The sequence below is a fragment of the Panthera tigris genome, chromosome D1, assembly GCF_018350195.1.
Source record: "Panthera tigris isolate Pti1 chromosome D1, P.tigris_Pti1_mat1.1, whole genome shotgun sequence".
NCBI classification, from domain to species: domain Eukaryota; kingdom Metazoa; phylum Chordata; class Mammalia; order Carnivora; family Felidae; genus Panthera; species Panthera tigris.
The window spans coordinates 31275108-31299800 of NC_056669.1; the positions used below are offsets into that span (position 1 = coordinate 31275108).

Consider the following 24693-nt stretch of genomic DNA (forward strand, 5'->3'; position numbering starts at 1 on the left):
CTGAAGATACAATAAAGAACAAGACAGAAAATTGTGACATTCACTTTCTAGAAGGCCAGACAATAAACAAATATATTAATTAGGAAGCAATCTGTGTATGCGAATGGACATGTAGTATTTTATGATGGAGAATCCTGTGTTTTCCATTTATGAAATGAGGTGAATACACTGTGGCTTACCAAGCCTAGCACATACAGCCTGGAAAGAATGTTCTCAGAACTCCATGACTGATCCCTCTGGGGATCTCTTTAGCTAATGCAGTGCTGCTAGCAGGAGGTCTGGTGTTTGGGCAGCCCCATGCAATGTCCTCTGGAGAGAAATGTGCTCTGAAAGATAGAAAGATGGGACGGCTCAGAGAAGGAAATTTTGTGTCAAAATACTGCTGCATACTGATTTATAACCTTGGGTAAGTTACTTAACCTTTCTAAGCCTTGGTTTCTTTATCTGCAAACCAGGAGTGGTGATACCTAACTTCACCATATATGTAAAGCCCTATGCAAAGCCTTTGAATATAGTCAGTACGCAATAAATGTTACTTTTTTCTGGTTTATTTATTTATTTATTTTGAGAGAGAGAGAGAGAGAGAGAGAGAGAGAGAGAGAGAGAGAACATGAGGGGGGAAGGGCAGAGAGAGAGGGAGAGACAGAATCCCAAGCAGGCTCCACGTTCAGTATGGAGCCCAATAGCCATGCTCAGTGTCACAACTGTAAGGTCATGACCTGAGCCAAAATCAAAAGTTGGTCACTTAACTGACTGAGTCACCCAGGCACCCTAATAAATGTTACTTCTAAATGCCTTTTCCAGAATGCCATATAATTGGAATAATACAGTTTATAGACTCTTTCACTTAGTAATAAGACTTCTTTTGCTTATTAATATGCATTTAAGTTTCTTCCAAGTCTTTTTTATGGCTTGATAGCTCATATCTTTTTGGTTCTGGATAATTTTCTATTATGTGAAGGTACCACAGTTACTTCTCCATTCACCTACTGAAGGACATATTGGTTTCTTCTAAGTTTTGGCAGTTATGAATAAAGGTGCTATAAACATCCATGTGTAAATTTTTATGTGGCCATTAGTTTTGAACTCTTTTGTGTAAATATCAAGGAGAGATAACATGCTTCTTTGATAACCTGGTTTTTTCTTATTGACATGTCAACAGAAAAAATAATTTCCTATCCTATTTCGAAAAAAAAAAAATTGACCTATTCCTAACTATTCATTGGTGCTTCAATCAGAGTAATTTATTCAAATTGAATCATAACCTCATTTTTTCTTCAATTCAGCCAATATTTACAAAGTTTCTCACAAGATACTGAACATGGAGCTAGGGATAGAGAGAGAAATCAGCTGTCACCTCTAAGATTAATCCAGAAACATAGTGAAGAATACAAAGAAGTGCACTATAAAGGAATGCACAAGAGTGAATAGATGTGAACAGAATGTAGCGGCCGATTTTACATGGTGAGACTGCTTTAGGAAAGCGTTCATAGAGGAGGCAAGGTGGGAGGTCATTTCCTGAGCCTTCTCTCAGGTCTCTCTCCCCAACTTCTGCAGTTAGGGCTATGCTCCAGTCTTTCAACAGTGAAGACTGACTTCACATAAAAGCACAATGAAGGGAAATGAATTGATGCATCAACAGCCATTTTGTATGTGGGGTCAGTAGGAGTTAATTACTAAGGGGATATAGTGTCAAAATTGAGAGAAAAGACAAATTCCTACAGCAAGCCTGGGATATTCATGTGTACCTGTGGCTGGACAGGCAAAAACATGCATGCACATGTGACTTTTATAGCTCATCATTCTCTGCATTGATGGGAATTTGATGTAATTGTGGCCCTACCCTTTAATCGGATCACATGAAGTTCATGTCCTAGGGGTTGACATGATGCTTCCCTGTTCATTACTCAGAAAAATATTTATTACTTACTCTATTGGGGATAAGATGGATTACTTGTAATACACTTATTCAACATGGCCAGTACTCTCCTTTGTCTTTTCTTAGCAGCCTCTGCTGTTTTCTCATCTCCTTGATCAGAAGTGATGGTAACCTGGACTCAGTGTATCTGCCTCAGAAAATCCAGAGAAATAATTTCCCTTTTTTTTCCTGCTTCACCCAGAACAGATCCCTCTGATTTAGTTCTGTGGCCAGGCTCAGCCCCTATTCACAGCTTCATCTAGTGTAACTGATTTGTGACTCCTGTCTACAAATGTGCTGATTACTTAAATTGAGTCTTCATGCTCAGGCATTTAACGGAAGCTTCAGATGCAAAATTGTTTATAAATTTAGACTTTCTCAAGTCTTAACTCTGGATGTGAGAACTATATTTACATAAATCTATGAGTGCTAAAAGGCAGGCACAGGTCCCATTAAATACTCATCATGTTAGCTTCCTGCTTGCCACATATATGCTGGAGTAGGTGGAACCCTGTAGATGTCTGGGTAATTTCTCATATTGGACATTGTCATGCGAAGATGAGCTGGATACATTTCTGAGTGAGAATACTTTTCAATTCCTCTTCACAATCTCTTACCATCCAACTATCATTATACTTTGAATAATATTTTACCACTACCATCACCCTCTCCCCTGCTCTGGCTGCTAGTCAAAGTCCTGGATGTTTTATTCCACATAACAGAAACTCCCTGACTTACTCCAGCCTACAGAAACCATATTAGACACTTCTTAGGTGCTTCCTCATATTTCTCAACCTTTCCAGTCTCTCTGTCCCATGGACTTTTTCTATGTCTCAGCTGCTACCAAAGCCTACTACTTACACTTGAGGCCTTGAGATTCTGTGGTGTGGTCCTGATGGATATATTTTGTCCTGGATTGTGAAGCTTTCCAGTGGCTGTTACTATGAAGCCATGCCTATTGGTCACTTGCTGAGTGTGTGACTCCTTTGATTACATTCAGATTTGGATGAGTTACCATGCCATAATTAGGACCTGGCTGTCCAAGCATCTGCCAAAGGGCTGGATGGCAAGATTCAATAGAGGTGGAGTTAGTTCTCCATGAAGTAAACTGGAAAAATGGACACCAAGATATAACATGGAGGCAGGAAGGTAAATTTTCACCCTACTCTCCCATGGACTACTTCAGTGTGCTTTTTCCTATAGTCTATGTGAAAAAATCCTATGTAAACAAACACATGAATATGTAGAATGTTGTTGTTTCTCTATGGCTCATTATGAAGCAAAGACCAGTATAATATCACATAACCCTGAATTACTTTTCCTTCTTATCTACATCTATAATTTGTTTCAATATCACACTAAGAATACATTTTTTAAAATAAAGCATAAGTTTAAGTTCTTATATTAGGCTTTTCCCCCCTACAGAAAATAGGCTAAATGAATCACACCAGGAATGGTTCTAGAAAGCTCACTATCAGAGTGTGATTTTGGAATTGGATTTTGTTATGACTTGGTTAATTGTGGAGCATAGGGTGGTGATGGTAAGTCACAGTTCAACAATAGATTACAAGAGAAGTTGAAATAGAGAAGTTTATTACTCACAGGTCCTGGGGGAAGTACATAGTTTGCCTCAAGAGACCACATGGAGAGATCAAGGCAGAGTGCAAACAAAACGAGTGGTAGGACCTGGGGTACATGTCTTTATTAGGATCTATGCATGGAATGCTTTAACTCCTGGTTTAAGGCTAGATTGGTCAATTCAAACCAAAAGAGCAGGGTTTGGTGAGTTCCATGGGGCTTCATATCTAAGTGCACAGGTGAAGTCAGTAGGAGGCATGGAAGACTGTTGATCACAAGGGCTACTGGGAAATCATACTGGGAATTTACACTTGCATTTGATTCTATGGACTTCTGTCTAGGGTGTGCACTTGCGTGAGGGGTTTGTGTCAGTTTAGGGTCCCTTCAGGCTGCCTGACCAAAAAAATGGATGCTGGGGCAGTGATACCATGGAGTAGCTTTTAGCTATCAACACATTGCTTGTTTGAGAACAATTGAATCATATCAATGATGGTAAGTGGTATAGTAGGAACCCCTAGCATAAAGGGTATGTTATGTGGTTTCCTTTGAAATCAGAGCCTAAGACAAGTTGTTGAGTGCAGGTAGTTTCTTTGAGAAGTGATCTCAGGAAGCAGAAGTGAGGAAGAAGTGAGACTAGGAAAGATAGTGAGGAAAAGTCAGTGTAAATATATATTATTGAGATAACCTATATGAGATAAAAAAGGAATAAATTTTGCTGGGCCCTTGAAATAGAATGCATCCTAGAATCTTTAACTTGTAAATAATGAAGATGAACATTTAGAGTCTCATCTCATATTATTTAAGAATTGTTTCCAGAGATGTTAACTCCCCAGCACTTCTACAGTAGTCTTGCGCTTGGGCCAGTAATCCAGGGCAAAAGATGGGTAGTATCACATAACAGAATCTCAATGCCCAAGTGTAACAGATTGCCTGTGGTAACAAGAGACTATGGGAGGAGAAGGGAGAATGAAGAAGAAAGTGGAATGAGGTGATATTTATTGCTTGAAGGGGGACACTTCCACCAGGAGGTGAATCTGGACTTGCATGGCATTGTCTTTAAGGAATGGTTGAAATCAGAGAAGGCCTAAAGGAATGCTGTCTGAAACCAAAGAATCTGCTCTGGTCTGTCCTTGCATCATTCAGATGAGCTGTGCTTTTGGTTACATCCCTATTGGAGTCCACTTCCTTGCCTCAGGAAGCAGCAATTGGACCATAGCAGTTGATGGAGTGCTACCATGAGTTTAACTATGGGGAAGCCCTAGCCACAGTTACAATTCTGGATATGGTAAAATTAGTGGAGCAGATAAATACAGTGTCCCAATTATCATTTTATTGTCTCTCACCTTTGAATCCATCCTTCTTTGCCCTGCTTTATGATATGGGAGATGGACCCTGTAAACATTACTCCTTTGCTAGTGGGTGCAATGTTATGCTTTATCAATAGTAGGCTCTGGAGGGAAGCTACAAGGCATAGCAAAGACTGGGACCTCTATTCCTGATTCTAGTGTGTGTGCCTTTTTCCTACCACAGAATGGTTGGCTGCTGGAGGCTTGCAGGGGCACCAGTGGTGCTCCAGTGAGTTTCTCTGGCACTCCAGAGGACAGCTTCCTGTTGACTAGTTCTGGCCCACCAGCACTCTGGAGGACTTCCCATCCACCCAGCAGACCACAGCCATGAGGTCTGGCTTTTAGCTCTGTGGGTGAACCTTCTTCCTTCTTTGGTAGTAAGCTACTCCATACATTTGTTATGCCTGTATTCCTTAGAGATTTTTTCCCCCTACCTTTTTCAGTAGTTAATCACATTTTACCATTTAACTAGTTCTTTATATTAACTTATCCCTGTTCATATTATTAGAATGGCTGCTGTCTTGACTGGACCCTTACCATTACATCATGACCATTACTCTGATCCCTGACACACAGCTATTTATTTGGTTAATACATTTTTTTTTTTTTGCCAAATCTCATAATAAGAAAGAACCTGAGGCAGTTTGTCTTTACATAGCCAGGACAGAAGTGTACTTGTATTCATGTCTCTCAGCTTTGCTAACTTTCTTGATCTCTTATCATAATATAGCCCAAGGGAATCTGAATGACCTTGACATTCTATGGATCATCAAGATGGTCAACCAGAGAACATTGTGCTAATTAGAATTGGACAGAAATAACTGGCAAGTATATATATGCCTTAGTAAGATGCAGGCATACCAAAAAATTGGAGATAAAAATCATGGCAATGCATTAATTTTTTTAAATTAAATTAAAAAATGTTTTTATTTATTTTTGAGACAGAGAGAGACAGAGCATGAGCAGGGGAGGAGCAGCGAGAGAGGAAGACACAGAATCCAAAGCAGGCTCCAGGCTCTGACCTGTGAGCACAGAGCCCGACGCAGGGCTCAAACTCATGAACTGTGAGATCATGACCTGAGCTGAAGTCGGACACTTAACTGACTGAGCCACCCAGGCGCCCTGGAAATGCATTAATTTCTATAAACATTGGGGTCTAGGTCTAAATGTGATGGTATGCCCCCTTCTAAGATGAAGGATAAATTGCTCCACCACACACTTTCTACAACTAAAAATAAAAAAGAAAAAAAAAGAGGTTAGAGTGGGAGAGAGTCAAAGCATAAGAGACTCTTAAAAACTGAGAACAAACTGAGGGTTGATGAGGGGTGGGAGGGAGGGAAGGGTAGGTGATGGGCATTGAAGAGGACATCTTTTGGGATGAGCAGTGGGTGTTGTATGGAAACAAATTTGACAATAAATTTCATATATTAAAAAAATAAAAAAGAAAAAAAGAAAATCATTTGAAAGCACAAAAAATAAATAAAATTAAATTAAAAAATAAAAAAAGCCTTGTTGACCTCTATAGATTTTAAGCACACTAATCACTACATTTGGAAATACTTCACTGACTAAAGTGATTCTTGCTGTGGTTTATGACAATTTTCCTGAAAATGCCTCCAGATTCTCATTCTTCCTGCCATGCTCTTGCCCTGCTCCTTTCTCTTCCAGATTCCTGATTGCTAGCTCTGTGACCTGCCCTCTGTTTAGGTGTTGCATCTGGTGTCTGGGTTGCATCCTAGGTTTCCCTAGAAGACTTTGGCTTGGCTGTGCCCATTGGTTGTCAGCGCCTTCAATACCTACAGTAAAATTTCTCCACTCTAGCTCCAGCAGCCAGGCCTGTGTCCTGGGAAGGTCAGTAGACTCTCTTAAGTACAACTGCATCCATGTAGGCTACCTTTGGAGTAGCCTAGGTCCTTGTTGGGCAGGAGGGTATCCAAGATAGAGTGGGTATCTCTATCTGGGGATCCCAGATAGAGTGCTTAGCTGCTTATGTGAATGGTAGTTTTGTGGGTGGAAATCAGATAATTAGGATGGGGACCATGTTGAAGTTGGCACTGCAGTTAATATAGGAATTGCTACAACATGCAAAAAGTCATGACGATTTGGTGGGAAACAGAAACAGAAATTGTCATCAGGGTTGATAGGAGAAACCCAAGACTCTGGGAATTCCCAGTCTCAGGAGGGCAGCAGAACATTAGACTCTCCCAGAGGTAGGGGTTTAGGCCAATTTCATCTAGAATCTCAGGGGTAGGGTGAACTCAGATTATATCTGACTCAAGTAAAAATAAAAATTTTATAAACACAAATCAAATCACTATTAGGTCCAATCTTGAGTTTGCATGATTCATGAGCCCCTTCTCCCTCTAAGCCTTTTAGTCCACACCAGGGACAAACTTTCTTGAAGCCCATTTATTTGGACAGTTTCAGCCACTGTACCCATAGGTTGCTATAAGGAGGACTGGCTCCTTCCATGCTCTGAGCTTCAGGAGAGCGCAGCCATTGCTGTGGTGAGATTCCTCTCTTCCTAATTTATTATAGGTTATACTGCAACCAATGTCAGCAGTGACAGAGGGATCTTTACATGGAAGGAACCAAGGCTAAAGGGCAACTGTTGAAAAAATCCACGTGGAGAAATCAGCATGATCTAGAGCAGGTGAAAAGGTGGCAGGGGCACTGAGGCAGATTAAATTGTGCAGGGGGCATGCTTGATGGTGGCAAGAGTCAAGAAAGGTTAAAAAAAAGGGACCTCTTGAAAGAAGAGTGATGCTGCTTTCCAAGACTAGCACCCCCACCAGGATATTATTTGTGTCAAGGGATAGAGACAACTCTCAGCACAGCATGGCTCAACATAGCTGGAGTGAGAGGCAGACCAATACTGTGCACTGGGGCTTGAGCTCTGCAGCCTGATAATCTTGACTTTTATTGCCTGAGTGACCTGAGGCAAATGACTTAAGCTCTCTAAGTCTTAACTACCTATTCTGTAGGAGGTAATGATCACACCTATTTCATAGAACTATTGGTGAGGAATAAAATGATATCCAGCATATTAAATATTTAACCAGGTGCCTGATACATAGCAAATGCTCAGCAAATGTGAACCATCATTATTATACTTCAAGAGGAAGGTGGGGCCAGAGACCTTGGAGGGGAAATGTCACCTGACCCAAGTCTCAGATCTTGTTCCATCCTTACTCTCCTCCCTATGCAAACAGTGTGCATAAGTGGGAAGAACATCAGAATGAGGCCCAGAAGCCCAGAGTCCCACCCTGTTGTGCTGCTAATTTACCAGGTGCCTTATTCTTTTCTCTTTATTGTCTCTGGATCTCACTTTCCACATTTACAAAATGGGTCATTGGTCTCTGACATCATGGGAATATTTGGGCCTCTAAGCAACATGGATAGAGTCAACTCACAAGGTTAGAGGGGTCACAGGTGGTACAGGTTGGAGGGAAGGACATTCCAGGGAAGCCTCATAGGTGATGCTGATGGTAGGCCCCACCCCTGTGCTCCAGGTATGAAATCTGTGTGTCTGCAAGGGGAGAGGGAAGAGAGAGGGTGCTATAATGGAGAGGGCAGGGTGCAAGAGGGTGCTTCAAACTGCAGCACCTGGATGTCAGGGCTTGGACCCCAGCTCCCTGTGCTCTGCGGGAATCCACTGAGCACTCCCCACAGCCCTCATTATGTGATCCTATGGGAAATGCTTCCCTGGTCCCCACAAGTTGTGCTTTGGCACAGACACATGAGACTGTTTTATATTTCCACTGGGACACAATGATGAAATATTGTTTGCTTTTATGTAGGGGAGGAGACCAAGGGTGGCTATGAGGGAATGCACACAAAGGAAGGGAGCTCAGTCTTCCTCCTGAAAATCTCCAGAGAAAGTTACATTATTCACACTGCAAATACTATATAGACAGCTGAGAATCACAGCTAAGAATTCATATGATTACTCAGGAGACGTCTTGGATGTCATGTAGAGAAAGCACTAACCTGTGATGAGAAGTCCTGGCCCCAACACTTACCAGCCATGTGTCCTCAAGCCGCTCTCAGAACCTCTCAAAGACTTATCTGTCCAGGAAGACTTTGGTTCTGCACAGTGGTCCTTGGCCAGGACTCCAAGCATTACTCTGTCATGGTGCAAGTCCCTCAGCTCTATGACATGTCACTGGAGCACGGTGACAGTTTACAATTTGATAGAGAGAAACTAAGCCTTCCTGTTTGCCTGCTAAGTTAAATGTGGGGAAGGGAAAATGGAGTCTGGGTTTGGAAACTTGCCTAGTCTACAGTTCCCTCTCCTCAGAACACATAGCTCAAAAAATCAGGGCTTAAATCAGAAGTACGTCAATTTTTCCCCATACTATGACCTTGAACAAATCCCATAATGTCTTGAATGTCAGTTTCTACATCTATAATATGGACTCAAAGTTAATTGTGATACTTGATGAGGTGATGGAGGTTAAAGCTTTCTATAACTTTGAAAGGCCCATGGTAATAGTGTAGCTTCATTAATATCATCCCTAAAAGCCTGTCATTTCTCCTCTGGCATTGGAGCAGATCCACAAGCCTGGGAAGGAGAATGGAAAATGTTATCAGGCTGTTCCGTTAAAAGGATGTTCTCCAGCCATTGACATGACCAGACAACTTTCTGGAAACATCACTCCCAAGGTACTGGTGGCTTTCTTCCCTGAAAAGGTATCTTTGAATGTGCAGGAAGGAATGTTCTCCAGGGAACCCCTATCACCTGGAGTCTCCTTGTCTCCTTTTTGCACTGTCAATTTGAGGTAGGATTTGTGGTGTCAGAGAACAATTTACATTGGAGATATATATGAAAGTTTAGCCTAAGGAGCAACAATTGGCTTAGTGCATATTAATCCAGCTGGTGGGTTCCTCACAGATTCTTTCCTCAGTGTTTTTGCCAGGGAAGCTGGCACATTTCTTGGGCTCAATCCTTGAATGACAGAAGATTGTCTTATCTAAGAATTCATCTTTCCAGGTCCCCTCTGTTGAAATTTCTTTAGTCTCCTAGACCCAATTAAAAGGTGAAAACTTTTAATACACCACCGCTCCATGTTGAACACAGTATTCTACTCTTCTGGAAGCATGATGCTTTGTTTATAATTTGCTTATGACACTTTCATTTTCTGGACATATCCTGTTGCCATCTATATATGTGCCTTATTTCCTTTCCAGTAACCTAGTTTCCTTGAGGACAGGGATCCTCTTAAACTTTTTTTGCACCTTCTGAAGTAAACTCTACCTTGCATCCAGTGGCACAGTCACTCCAGGCCACTAGTAAGATGCCTGTTTGGTATTCAGCAGTAGTTTATAAAAAGTTTCATGGGTATTATCTTATTTAGGCTTCTACAAAATCCCCCTCATCTGTGTTCCTTAATGCTTGTTTATTTTTGAGAGAGAGAGACAGAGAGAGACAGAGACAGAGAGAGAGGAAGATAGAGGATCCAAAGTGGATCTCAGCTGTGCGCTGAGAGCAGTGAGCCCAATGTGGGGCTCAAACCCACGAACTGTGAGATCATGACCTGAGCCAAAGTTTGATGCTTAACTGGCCGAGCCACCCAGGTGCCCCCGAACCCCATCTCTGTTTTTCTTGAGCACAGGGACCATGACTGACTTTCATGACTTTTTACCTCCAGTTTTTGGTACAGGTTCTCAGTTCATAAGAAATATACCATGCTGGGGTGCCTGGGTGGCTCAGTGGGTGAACCATCTAACTTCAGGTCAGGTCATGATCTCACTATTCATGTGTTGGAACGCCACATCAGGCTCTGTTCTGACAGCTCAGAGCTTGGAGCCTGCTTCAGATTCTGTGTCTTCCTCTCTCTCTGCCCCTCTCTTGCATGTGCTGTCTCTCAAAAATAAATAAACATTAAAAATTAAAAAAAAAAGAGATATACGATGCCTATTTATTGAGTGGATTCTGAAGGTTTTTTTTTTTTATTGTAAAGGTGAGAAAATTGAGGTCCATGGAATTTAAACAACCATTTTAAGGTTAAGTGTTAAAGGCTAGACAGAAATTCAGGTCCAACAGCAACACTTTTTCTAGAAGAGAGCTACAATCATTTTGAGGCTCTGATTATGTTTCTTAGCCTCCTTGATCACTAGAAAGCCTGATCTTTCCCACTGTGGCAGCTAATACAGCTTCATCAATTGATCCTAGCTTGGCTTAACAATACTACCATATTCCATGTGTACCTATCATAAAATAGAACAGGGACAAAGTAAGCATCACCCATACCCAACACACACACAGACACACACACACACACACACACACACACACACACACTTGTTCACCTAAATAGCTCCTGCTTGTAGAACACCTTTCCTAGACAGTTCATAGACAGTTTTTCTGGTTGTCTCTTTCAGGGACCCAGGCTGTGGGGTGCTCTCTCTGGGTCACTTAATGAAACCTCCCTCTCCTTTCTGTTCCCCAAAGTCACCATGTGGAATGCCTTCTTGCATCCAAGTCACTCAACCCCACAGGGGGTTAGAGAACCCAGGCTTTGGGTTGAGACTGATGTAGGCTCAATTCCAGCTTTTTCAGATACCAGCTGTGTGTTGTGAGCAATCAATTATTAAGTTCCTATGTTCATCCACTTCCTCCTCTGTAAAATAAAGATGGACTGGAATAAAAACATGTATGCACAGATTTTACTGAAGTGCCAGGCACAAGGTAAATATTGAGTAGATCATCACATTCTTATTACTATACTGTTATCAATGTTATCATTATTACAATTACCTGGATTTTGCTGTCATCTGAAAATCTCCAACTACATGCATTAGTTTGACAAAATTAGATACCATGCAACAAGAATGAAGTACCATTATGAAATATTCCTGCACAAGTCGGAAGCTAATCAAGCCTCTGTATTTAAGCATCCAAGTTACATTTAGGTTAAACATACCGTTTAGCCAAATATAGAATTTGAGAAATTCTATAGGAGCAAATGACCCAGTTTCAACAAAAAAAATTGGCATGGGAAGAGAGAAAAAGGTTAAGTGTAACAGATTTAAAGCCAACAACTGCAATATTTACACCTTATACAGATCCTGATTAAATGTACTAACTATAAGAATGTTTCTTTTTTTAAAGAAAATCAAGGAATTTGAATATAATCAAATATTTTTTGATATTAAACAATTGTTAGAATTTTTTTTAGATGAGATTTTTTTTTTTGTAGAATTACATTCATGGGCTAAACATGTTTATTATCATAAATAAATAATGAAGGTTTTTTATCCAGATAAAATTAGTATAATTCCTGGGATTTGCTTTAAAATCAGCAGGGCAAAAGTAGGTAGGGGTGCAGGTAGATGAAATAGGATGGACACAAGTAGATACCTTGAGCTGGAAGATGGGTACATATGGGTTAAGTGGACTGTTTACTATTTTTTCTACTTTCATGCAGTTTTGAAAATTTCTGTAATTAAATAGGTATAAAAGTAAGCAAAGCTCCTACTGACATGACTTTTCCAGTATCCCCCAATTGTGGCATAGTTTCATCCACTCTGGGGAGTGGTTTTCCAGATCTAGGAATCAGAGGGCACTGGCTCCCATACACTCTTGACCCACCAGTCCCACCATATCTGTCACCCACCACTCAGGCCTCTGCACCAGCCCTTGACCCACTCAACCATGTACTAGACATACATGATCTATGTATGGTGACCCAACCATTCTGACCCTCAGAGTCTTCTCAAAACTGGAAATTGTGACATGAACATCCTAGCTTGAGCCTTCATGATACATTCTTTTCTCCTCTCCAAGCCTCTGGTTTCTCCTGGTTTAGATAAACCTCAGATGGCTGGGTGAGCTAAACACTTGTGAGCCTATAAACAGAGTGCTGCTGTATGAAGGAGGCAGGGCTGGCAGTCTTTGGTGTATAGAATACAGATTTGGGCCAAGCTGCCACCTTCTTCCACCTTCACATCTTTGTGAATCATAGCTTCAAGATACTCAACTAAAAATGTATCTTTAACTGTCAAGAAGCAGTTTTACATGAAATTAAGAGTTCTTAGCTATGCAAGTTTGATAAATTGGCCTCGTATGGAAATCTGAGCCAACTTAATATCTTCATTCAAGAATCTGCAGATTTTGATGCCAAGAGTATTTCACCAGCTTTCTACAACTCTGGTGAGGAATGAAACAAAGGAGCCCAAAGGAGCTGAATATGACTTCTGTGGATCCAGATTCCACCACAAGTGTGAGGCTAGGCATGCTGTCTGCCACTGTCTCAGCAAAGAGGCTGAATAAAGAGGACTAGTAGGCCAGGCAATATCAGGTCTTGTAGACAATGGTAAGAATTTTGATTTAAAGAAATTGTGAGATTTTGGAAAGTTATGCCATATGGTTTTCATCTATAAAATCACCTGGTCCCCATCAGATGTCCTGGATGGAATATCCAGCCTTCCAGGCCACCTCGGCAGATTACAGCTTGGTAGATATGGACACTGCTCAGTAATCTTATCTTCTTTTGTAGTGTCTGCAAACAAAGGGTCGTTTACTTTACATTGCCTTGCTCTCTAGTTGTTCATGACATGTGGGCAGGTCCAGCCACTACATCAGAGCCTGAAGCTGAAATTATGGGATGCCCTCTCCTGTTCACTGGCCCCCTCTCCATTACCAGACAGGTCCTGGTTATACACCTCCCTGGCCAGCTGAGCCTCAGACTAATAGGATCTTGCCCCTCGACTCCTGAGTGCAGGAAACCTTGGGATCTCAGAGGAACTCTTTCTGTGTCAAAAGCATTGTGTTCTGTCCTCCAGGAGTTAGACAATAGCTGGTTCTCTCTCACCACCAGGTCACCCATTATCTGTCATATGTATATGTGTCACCATCCAGGGTTTGTTTCTGTGGCTTCTGTCAGAACCATCTGGAGCTACCAGTGGTGGGTGTGTAAAAAGCCCGCACCCAGTCCTGTTTTAACTTCATCACCAATTAGGTAAATCTCCTTGGCAATCTCAGAGGAAAAAAATTATTATAAATTCTTAAAAACATTTAAAAATATCAACATGATCATTATATGCATTATTCAGTTAGTTAAATGTGCTTTTAAAAAGTACCATGAAATATATCTTCATTATAAGGGCATCTGTTGTTTCTCCAAATGATTAGCTGTCACTGATCAACTTTTTATTTTATTGTGTGTCTAAGGCTATCAGTTCTAATTAAGGATGATGCATGAAGCTAAACAAACTACAACATCCTGTAGAAACAAGGCTTTCAGTCCAGTGTCAACAATCCTAAATATTCTGGATGACCAACTCCCATGAGTAGCAAGTCTCAAGCTTGTGAACGGGAATGTGAAGGTCCTGTGATATCAGTCCCATCCTTGCAGGAAAACTGCAGTCCACCAGGACCACCGAAGCATCAGAAGCGTGCGTCCAGCCCAGGTCTTCTCCCACCTGTTGCTACTCTGATTCAACAGGGAGGACTGTCTGCATAGAGGAACCCTGGCAGTTCAGTGAGCTGCTGCTACTGGCTCAGGCTGGCTCAGGGGACAGGGAGGACCATGGCGACATGTGAAAATCTGGGACTGCAGAAGACAAAAGCTGGGAAGGAGGCACCTCCTGAAAATGGGATTCCCTCCTGAGGCTGTTTCCCTGAGAGATTCATTCTCATCTCCTAGGCTCCAGGGCACAGACATAGGGGAGAAATAGTGCTGACAGAGACAGTGGAGGTGAGGGATGGGCTTGAGGGGGGTAGGGAAGGAGAATGCATGTTTACCAAGAGGCCTCTGTGTAATGAATATTATTTATAGAGAATAAGGCTAAACTAAGAGTGATGATGATAATGAGCTGATATAAGAGGGTTTTATGGTTCGCCTCTCATCACATGAAATTTACCAAGCCTAAAAATGAAAATGAAAACAGAAATGGAGCTGTCTTTTTAAAAGGACTGTTCTGAAGCCAGCGCTTCACAGAGATGGGTGTGGCCTTGTATTAGATGGGTCTCATACTGCAAACTTTTTCCTATCCCTTTCCCTAAATGACCCCCACATTCCTTCCCCCTGCACAGGTCCTTCTGTGAGACACCTCATCCCCACCTCATTCCAGCATCCAGGAGACCATCTCTTTCCTATCTTCCAGACTTTTTCTAAAACCCTACTTCATCACCCCACTCTGGCAGCCTATCTTTTCCCCAGAGATTTTTCATTCTGTGAAGATGATCCTCTGGCTAAAAACCTCAGAAATACAAGCAATCTGTTAGATCATAGGACAGTTATAAAAAGTTTGTATAATTTGGTAAAGGTGTTAGCACTTAAAACTCATAATACTATTGAGCAGTGTGTGTGTGTGTGTGTGTGTGTGTGTGTGTGTATGAGAGAGAAAAGGAGAGGGATGGAGAATACCTATCATACACTGCAGGATCTCTACACTCAGGATGTTCCAAGGGGTATGATCCTGGCCATGTTGCATTTCTACAAAATTAGAAGAAACAACATCAAGTTGCTTTCAGTATGATATGGAATAATAGATGCAGTGATGACTCATAGGCTTCTAGCATATAATTACAATTCCCTTTATATATTTGGTGCCAGGTGTGGGGACACAATAATACAAGTATGGTTCCTCACCTTCTAATTGTTTATCTTCTCCTGTAATTTTATTTTCTGTATTTATTTATTTATTTATTATGTATTTATTTATTTTAATATATGAAATTTATTGTCAAATTGGTTTCCATACAACACCCAGTTCTCGTCCCAAAAGATGCCCTCTTCAATACCCATCACCTACCCTCCCCTCCCTCCAACCCCCCATCAACCCTCAGTTTGTTCTCAGTTTTTAAGAGTCTTTTACACTTTGGCTCTCTCCCACTCTAACTTCTTTTTTTTCCTTCCCCTCCCCCATTGTTATCTGTCAAGTTTCTCAGCATCCACATAAGAGTGAAAACATATGGTATCTTTCTCTATATGGCTTATTTAACTTAGCATAACACTCTCCAGTTCCATTCACGTTGCTGCAAAGGGCCATATTTCATTCTTTCTCAATGTCACGTAGTACTCCATTGTGTATATAAACCACAATTTCTTTATCCATTCATCAGTTGATGGACATTTAGGCTCTTTCCATAATTTGGCTATTGTTGACAGCTCCTATATATATCATATATATAGAGAGAGAGCTGCTATAAACATTGGGGTACAAGGGCCCCTATGCATCTGCACTCCTGTATCCCTTGGGTAAATTCCTAGCTAATGCTGGGTCATAGGGTAGGTCTACTTTTAATTCTTTGAGGAACCTCCACACTGTTTTCCAGAGTGGCTGCACCAGTTTGCATTCCCACCAACAGTGCAAGAGGGTTCCCGTTTCTCCACATCCTCTCCAGCATCTATAGTCTCCTGATTTGTTCATTTTGGCCACTCTGACTGGCGTGAGGTGATATCTGAGTGTGGTTTTGATTTGTATTTCCCTGATGAGGAGCGACGTTGAGCATCTTTTCATGTGCCTGTTGGCCATCCGGATGTCTTCTTTAGAGAAGTGCCTATTCATGTTTTCTGCCCATTTCTTCACTGGGTTATTTGTTTTTCGGGTGTGGAGTTTGGTGAGGTCTTTATAGATATTGGATACTAGCCCTTTGTCTGATATGTCATTTGCAAATATCTTTTCTCATTCCGTTGGTTGCCTTTTAGTTATGTTGATTGTTTCCTTTGCTGTGTAGAAGATTTTTATCTTCATGAGGTCCCAATATTTCATTTTTGTTTTTAATTCCCTTGCCTTTGGGGATGTGTCAAGTAAGAAATTGCTGCAGCTGAGGTCAGAGAGGTCTTTTCCTGATTTCTCCTCTAGGGTTCTGATGATTTCCTGTCTCAAATTCAGTTCCTTTACCCATTTTGAGTTTATTTTTGTGAATGGTGTAAGAAAGTGGTCTAGTTTTATTCTTCTGTAGGTTGCTGTCCAGTTCTCCCAGCACCATTTGTTAAAGAGACTGTCTTTTTTCCATTGGATATTCTTTCCTGCTTTGTCAGAGATTAGTTGGCCATACTTTTGTGGGTCTAGTTCTGGGGTTTCAATTCTATTCCACTGGTCTATGTGTCTGTTTTTGTGCCAATACCATGCTGTCTTGATGATTACAGCTTTGCAGAAGAGGCTAAAGTCTGGGATTGTGATGTCTCCTGCTTTGGTCTTCTTCAAAATTACTTTGGCTATTCGGGGCCTTTTGTGGTTCCATATGAATTTTAGGATTGCTTCTTCTAGTTTCGAGAAGAATGCTGGTGCAATTTTGATTGGGATTGCATTGAATGTGTAGATAGCTTTGGGTAGTATTGACATTTTGACAATATTTATTCTTCCAACCCATGAGCACGGGATGTTTTTCCATTTCTTTATATCTTCTTTAATTACCTTCATAAGCTTTCTACAATTTTCAGCATACAGATCTTTTACATCTTTGGTTAGATTTCTTCCTAGGTATTTTATGCTTCTTGGTGCAACTGTGAATGGGATCAGTTTCTTTATTTGTCTTTCTGTTGCTTCATTGTTAGTGTATAAGAATGCAACTGATTTCTGTACAATGATTTTGTATCCTGCGACTTTGCTGAATTCATGTATCAGTTCTAGCAGACTTTTGGTGGAGTCTATCGGATTTTCCATGTATAATGTCATGTCATCTGCAAAAAGTGAAAGCTTGACTACATCTTTGGCACTTTTGATGCCTTTGATTTCCTTTTGTTTTCTGATTGCTGATGCTAGCACTTCCAACACTATGTTAAACAAGAATGGTGAGAATGGACATCCCTGTCATGTTCCTGATCTCAGGGAAAAAGCTCAGTTTTTCCCCATTGAAGATGATGTTAGCTGTGGGCTTTTCATAAATGGCTTTTATGATGTTTAAGTATGTTCCTTCTATCCCGACTTTCTCAAGGGTTTTTATTAAGAAAGGATGCTGAGGAAGATGGCGGTGTAGGAGGACGCGGGGCTCACAGCGCGTCCAGCCGATCACTTAGATTCCACCTACACCTGCCTAAAGAACCCAGAAAACCACCAGAGGATTAGCAGAAGGGAGTCTCAGGAGTCAAGCGCAGACTAGAGGCCCACGGAAGAGGGTAGGAAGGGCGGCGAGGCGGTGCGCGCTCCACGGACTGGCGGGAGGGAGCCGGGGCAGAGGGGCGGCTCGCCGGCCAAGCAGAGCCCCCGAGTCTGGCTGGCAAAAGCGGAGGGACCGGACAGACTGTGTTCTGACAGCAAGCGCGACTTAGCGTCTGGGAGGTCATAAGTTAACAGCTCTGCTCGGAAAGCGGGAAGGCTGGAGGACAAAGGGAGGGAGAGCTGCTGAGCCCCCGGACGGCAGAGCTCAGCTTGGCGGGGAACAAAGGCGCCAGCGCCATCTCCCCCGCCCATCCCCCAGCCAAAATCCCAAAGGGAACCAGTTCCTGCCAGGGAACTTGCTCGCTCCGCACAAACACCCAACTCTGTGCTTCTGCAGAGCCAAACCTCTGGCAGCGGATCTGACTCCCTCCCGCTGCCACAGGGCTCCTCCTGAAGTGGATCACCTAAGGAGAAGCCAGCTAAGCCTACCCCTCCAGCCCCCGTGCACCTTGCCTACCCACCCCAGCTAATACGTCAGATCCCCAGCAACACAAGCCTGGCAGTGTGCAAGTAGCCCAGATGGGACACACCACCCCACAGTGAATCCCGCCCCTAGGAGAGGGGAAGAGAAGGCACACACCAGTCTGACTGTGGCCCCAGCAGTGGGCTGGGGGCAGACATCGGGTCGGACTGCGGCCCCGCCCACTAACTCCAGTTATACACCACAGCACAGGGGAAGTGCACTGCAGGTCCTCGCCACGCAAGGGACTCTCCAAAATGACCAAAAGGAAGAATTCCCCTCAGAAGAATCTCCAGGAAATAACAACAGCTAATGAACTGATCAAAAAGGATTTAAATAATATAACAGAAAGTGAATTTAGAATAATAGTCATAAAATTAATCGCTGGGCTTGAAAACAGTATACAGGACAGCAGAGAATCTCTTGCCATAAAGATCAAGGGACTAAGGAACAGTCACGAGGAGTTGAAAAACGCTTTAAACGAAATGCAAAACAAAATGGAAACCACAATGGCTCGGCTTGAAGAGGCAGAGGAGAGAATAGGTGAACTAGAAGATAAAGTTATGGAGAAAGAGGAAGCTGAAAGAAAGAGAGATAAAAAAATCCAGGAGTATGAGGGGAAAATTAGAGAACTAAGTGATACACTAAAAAAAAATAATATACGCATAATTGGTATCCCAGAGGAGGAAGAGAGAGGGAAAGGTGCTGAAGGGGTACTTGAACAAATTATAGCTGAGAACTTCCCTGAACTGGGGAAGGAAAAAGGCATTGAAATCCAAGAGGCACAGAGAACTCCCTTCAGACGTAACTTGAATCGATCTTCTGCACGACATATCATAGTGAAACTGGCAAAATACAAGGATAAAGAGAAAATTCTGAAAGCAGCAAGGGATAAACGTGCCCTCACATATAAAGGGAGACCTATAAGACTCGTGACTGATCTCTCCTTTGAAACTTGGCAGGCCAGAAAGGCTTGGCACGATATCTACAGTGTGCTAAACAGAAAAAATATGCAGCCGAGAATCCTTTATCCAGCAAGTCTGTCATTTAGAATAGAAGGAGAGATAAAGGTCTTCCCAAACAAACAAAAACTGAAGGAATTTGTCACCACGAAACCAGCCCTACAAGAGATCCTAAGGGGGATCCTGTGAGACAAAGTACCAGAGACATCACTACAAACATAAAACATACAGACATCACAATGACTCTAAACCCATATCTTTCTATAATAACACTGAATGTAAATGGATTAAATGCGCCAACTAAAAGACATAGGGTATCAGAATGGATAAAAAAACAAGACCCATCTATTTGCTGTCTACAAGAGACTCATTTTAGATCTGAGGACACCTTTAGATTGAGAGTGAGGGGATGGAGAACTATTTATCATGCTCCTGGAAGCCAAAAGAAAGCTGGAGTAGCCATACTTATATCAGACAAACTAGACTTTAAATTAAAGGCTGTAACAAGAGATGAAGAAGGGCATTATATAATAATCACAGGGTCTATCCACCAGGAAGAGCTAACTATTATAAATGTCTATGCGCCAAATACCCGAGCCCCCAGATATATAAAACAATTACTCATAAACATAAGCAACCTTATTGATAAGAATGTGGTCATTGCAGGGGACTTTAACACCCCACTTACAGAAATGGATAGATCATCTAGACACACAGTCAATAAAGAAACAAGGGCCCTGAATGATACATTGGATCAGATGGACTTGACAGATATATTTAGAACTCTGCATCCCAAAGCAACAGAATATACTTTCTTCTCGAGTGCACATGGAACATTCTCCAAGATAGATCATATACTGGGTCACAAAACAGCCCTTCATAAGTTTACAAGAATTGAAATTATACCATGCATACTTTCAGACCACAATGCTATGAAGCTTGAAATCAACCACAGGAAAAAGTCTGGAAAACCTCCAAAAGCATGGAGGTTAAAGAACACCCTACTAACGAATGAGTGGGTCAACCAGGCAATTAGAGAAGAAATTAAAATATATATGGAAACAAACGAAAATGAAAATACAACAATCCAAACGCTTTGGGATGCAGCGAAGGCAGTCCTGAGAGGAAAATACATTGCAATCCAGGCCTATCTCAAGAAACAAGAAAAATCCCAAATACAAAACCTAACAGCACACCTAAAGGAAATAGAAGCAGAACAGCAAAGGCAGCCTAAACCCAGCAGAAGAAGAGAAATAATAAAGATCAGAGCAGAAATAAACAATATAGAATCTAAAAAAACTGTAGAGCAGATCAACGAAACCAAGAGTTGGTTTTTTGAAAAAATAAACAAAATTGACAAACCTCTAGCCAGGCTTCTCAAAAAGAAAGGATGCTGAATTTTGTCAAATGCTTTTTCTGCATCGATTGACAGGATCATATGGTTCTTACCTTTTCTTTTATTAATGTGATGTATCGTGTTGATTGATTTGTGAATGTTGAACCAGCTCTGCATCCCAGGAATGAATCCCACTTGATCATGGTGTATAATTCTTTTTATATGGTGTTGAATTAGATTTCCTAGTATCTTGTTGAAAATTTTTGCATCCATATTCATCAGGGATATTGGCCTATAGTTCTCTTTTTTTACTGGGTCTCTGTCTGGTTTAAGCATCAAAGTAATACTGGCTTCATAGAATGAGTCTGGAAGTTTTCTTTCCCTTTCTATTTTTTGGAATAGCTTGAGAAGGATAGGTATTATCTCTGCTCTAAATGTCTGGTAGAATTCCCCAGGGAAGCCATCTGGTCCTGGACTCTTATTTGTTGGGAGATTTTTGATAACTGATTCAATTTCTTCGCTGGTTATGGGTCTGTTCAAGCTTTCTATTTCTTCCTGTTTGAGTTTTGGAAGTGTGTGGGTGTTTAGGAATTTGTCCATTTCTTCCAGGTTGTCCAATTTGTTGGCACATAATTTTTCATAGTATTCCCTGATAATTCCTTGTATTTCTGAGGGTTTGGTTGTAATAATTCCATTTTCATTCATGATTTTATATATTTGGCTCATCTGCCTTTTCTTTTTGAGAAGCCTGGCTAGAGGTTTATCTATTTTGTTTACTTTTTTTCAAAAAAACAAATCTTGGTTTCTTTGATCTGCTCTACAGTTTTTTTTTTGTTTTTTTTTTTAGATTCTATATTGTTAATTTCTGCTCTGATCTTTATGTTTTCTCTTCTTCTGCTGGGTTTGGGGTGTTTTTGCTGCTCTGCTTCTATTTCCTTTAGGTGTGCTGTTAGATTTCGTATTTGGGATTTTTCTTGTTTCTTGAGATAGGCCTGGATTACAATTTTCCTCTCAGGACTGCCTTCACTGCATCCCAAAGCGTTTGGATTGTTGTATTTTCTTTTTTGTTTCTTTCCATGTATTTTTAAATTTTGACTTTAATCTCCTGGTTGACCCATTCATTCTTTAGTAGGATGATCTTTAACCTCCATGCTTTTGGCGGTTTTCCAGACTTTTTCCTGTGGTTGATTTCAAGTTTCATAGCATTGTAGTCTGAAAGTATGCATGGTATGATGTCAATTCTTGTATACTTATGAAGGGCTGTTTTGTACCCAGTATGTGATCTATCTTGGAGAATGTTCCATGTGCACTTGAGAAGAAAGTATATTCTGTTGCTTTGGGATGCAGAGTTCTAAATATATCTGTCAAGTCCATCTGATCCAATGTATCATTCAGGCCCTTGTTTCTTTATTGACCATGTGTCTAGATGATCTATCCATTTTTGTAAGTGGAGTATTAAAGTCCCCTGCAATTACCACATTCTTGTCAATAAGGTTGCTTATGTCTGTGAGTAATTGTTTTATATATTTGGGGGCTCCCGTATTTGGCGCATAGACATTTATAATTGTGAGTTCTTCCTGATGGATAGACCCTGTAATTATTATATAATGCCCTTCTTCATCTCTTGTTACAGCCTTTAATTTAAAGTCTAGTTTGTCTGATATAAGTATGGCTACTCCAGCTTTCTTTTGACTTCCAGTAGCATGATAAATAGTTCTCCATCACCTCCTTCTCAATCTGAAGGTGTGCTCAGATCTAAAATGAGTCTCTTGTAGACAGCAAATAGATCGGTCTTGTTTTTTTATCCATTCTGATACCCTATGTCTTTCGGTTGGTGCATTTAGTGCATTTACATTCAGTGTTATTATAGAAAGATATGGGTTTAGAGTCATTGTGATGTCCGTAGGTTTCATGCTTGTAGCGATGTCTCTGGTACTTTGTCTCACAGGATCCCCCTTAGGATCTCTTGTAGGGATGGTTTAGTGGTGATGAATTCCTTCAGTTTTTGTTGTTTGGGAAGACCTTTATCTCTCCTTCTATTCTAAATGACAGATTTGCTGGATAAAGGATTCTCAGCTGCATAGTTTTTCAGTTCATCACATTGAAGGTCTCCTGCCATTCCTTTCTGTCCTGCCAAATTTCAGTAGAGAGATCGGTCATGAGTCTTATAGGTCTCCCTTTATATGTTAGAGCATGTTTATCTCTAGCTGCTTTCAAAATTTTCTCTTTATCCTTTTATTTTGCCAGTTTCACTATGATATGTCATGCAGAAAGTCGATTCAAGTTACGTCTGAAGGGAGTTCTCTGTGCCTCTTGGATTTCAATGCCTTTTTCCTTACCCAGATCACGGAAGTTCTCAGCTATTGTTGCTTCAAGTACCCCTTCAGCACCTTTCCCTCTCTCTTCCTCCTCTGGAATACCAATTATGCATAGATTATTTCTCTTTAGTGCATCATTTAGGTCTCTAGTTTTCCCCTCATACTCCTGGATTTTTTTGTCTCTCTTTTTCTCAGCTTCCTCTTTTTCCATAATTTTATCTTCTAGTTCACCTATTTTCTCCTCTGCCTCTTCAATCCAAGCTGTGGTCTCCTCCATTTTATTTTGCAGCTCATTTATAGCATTTTTTTAGCCCTCCTGACTGTTTCTTAGTCCCTTGATCTCTGTAGCAATAGATTCTCTGCTGTCCCCTATACTGTTTTCAAGGTCAGTGATTAATTTTATGAGTATTATTTTAAATTCACTTTCTGTTATATTGTTTATATCGTATTTGATCAGTTCGTTAGCTGTCACTTCTTCCTCGAGTTTCTTTTGAGGGGAATTCTTCTGTTTCATCATTTTGTAAATCCCTGGAGTGGTGTGGAACTGCAGGGCACTTCCCCTGTGCTCTCTTGAATAATTTGCATTGGTGGGCAGGGCCGCAGTCAGACCTGATATCTGCCCCCTGCCCACCGCTGGGGCCACAGTCAGACTGGTGTGTACCTTCTCTTCCCCTCTTCTATGGGTGGGATTCACTGTGGGTGTGTGGCCCCTGTCTGGGGTACTTGCACACTGCCAGGCTTGTGGTGCTGGGGATCTGGCATATTAGCTGGGGTGGATCAGCAAGGTGCATAGGGCCAGGAAGGGCGGGCTCAGCTTGCTTTTCCTTTGGAGATCCGCTTTGTGAGGGGCCCTGTGGCACCAGGAGGGAGTCAGACCTGCCAGAGGGATGGATCCGCAGAAGAACGGTGTTGGGTGTTTGTGCCATGCAAGCAAGTTCCCTGACAGGGACTTGGGATTCCTTTTGGGATTCCCTTTGGGATTTTGGCTGGGGGATGGGTGAGGGAGATGGCGCTGGGAAGCGCCTTCATTCCCTGCCAAGCTGAGCTCTGTCATCTGGGGCTCAACAACTCTCCCTCCTGGTGTCCTCTAGCCCTCCTGTTCTCCGAGCAGAGCTGTTAACTTATAACCTTCCAGATGTTACATCCTGTTTGCTGTCAGAACACCCTCCAATGGCCCCTCCACTTTTGCAAGCCAGACTCGGGGGCTCTGCTTTGCTTTGCCGGCTGGCTGCCCCTCTGCCCTGGCTCCCTCCCGCCAGTCCGTGTAGCATGCATCGCCTCTCTGCCCTTCCTACCCTCTTCCATGGGCCTCTTGTCTATACTTGGCTCCAGAGAATCTGTTCTGCTAGTCATCTGGTGGTTTTCTGGGTTATTTAGGGAGGTGTGGGTGGAATCTGATCCGCAGGATGCGGTGATCCCAGTGTCCTCCTACACCTCCATCTTCCCCGGAAGCTCTCTTCTCCTGTAATTAAGAACACAAACAGTTCAAGGTGTTTATGTTTTAGCCTAGTTGGGGGCATAAGGTAAATAAACATAGGCTTTAGGTTTGGATGTCACAAGTCCAAAAGTGTTAAGAAGTTAGGTCCCCGTGGGATTAAGGAACAATGGGAGAAAGAGAAGCAAAAGAGTGGACAAATTGGCTCTTGGTCCTGGGATGTAGTA

The 24693-nt window shown here is 41.7% G+C and overlaps 1 long non-coding RNA gene across 1 annotated transcript; it reads left to right on the plus strand.

Moving 5' to 3' along the window:
- Nucleotides 1–8052: 8052 nt before the first annotated feature.
- Nucleotides 8053–14517, plus strand: LOC122231415. The gene is made up of 4 exons (XR_006208652.1): nucleotides 8053–8131; nucleotides 9397–9507; nucleotides 12947–13160; nucleotides 14018–14517. It is a non-coding gene; the product is annotated as an uncharacterized LOC122231415 (long non-coding RNA).
- The last annotated feature ends 10176 nt before the right edge of the window (nucleotides 14518–24693 follow it).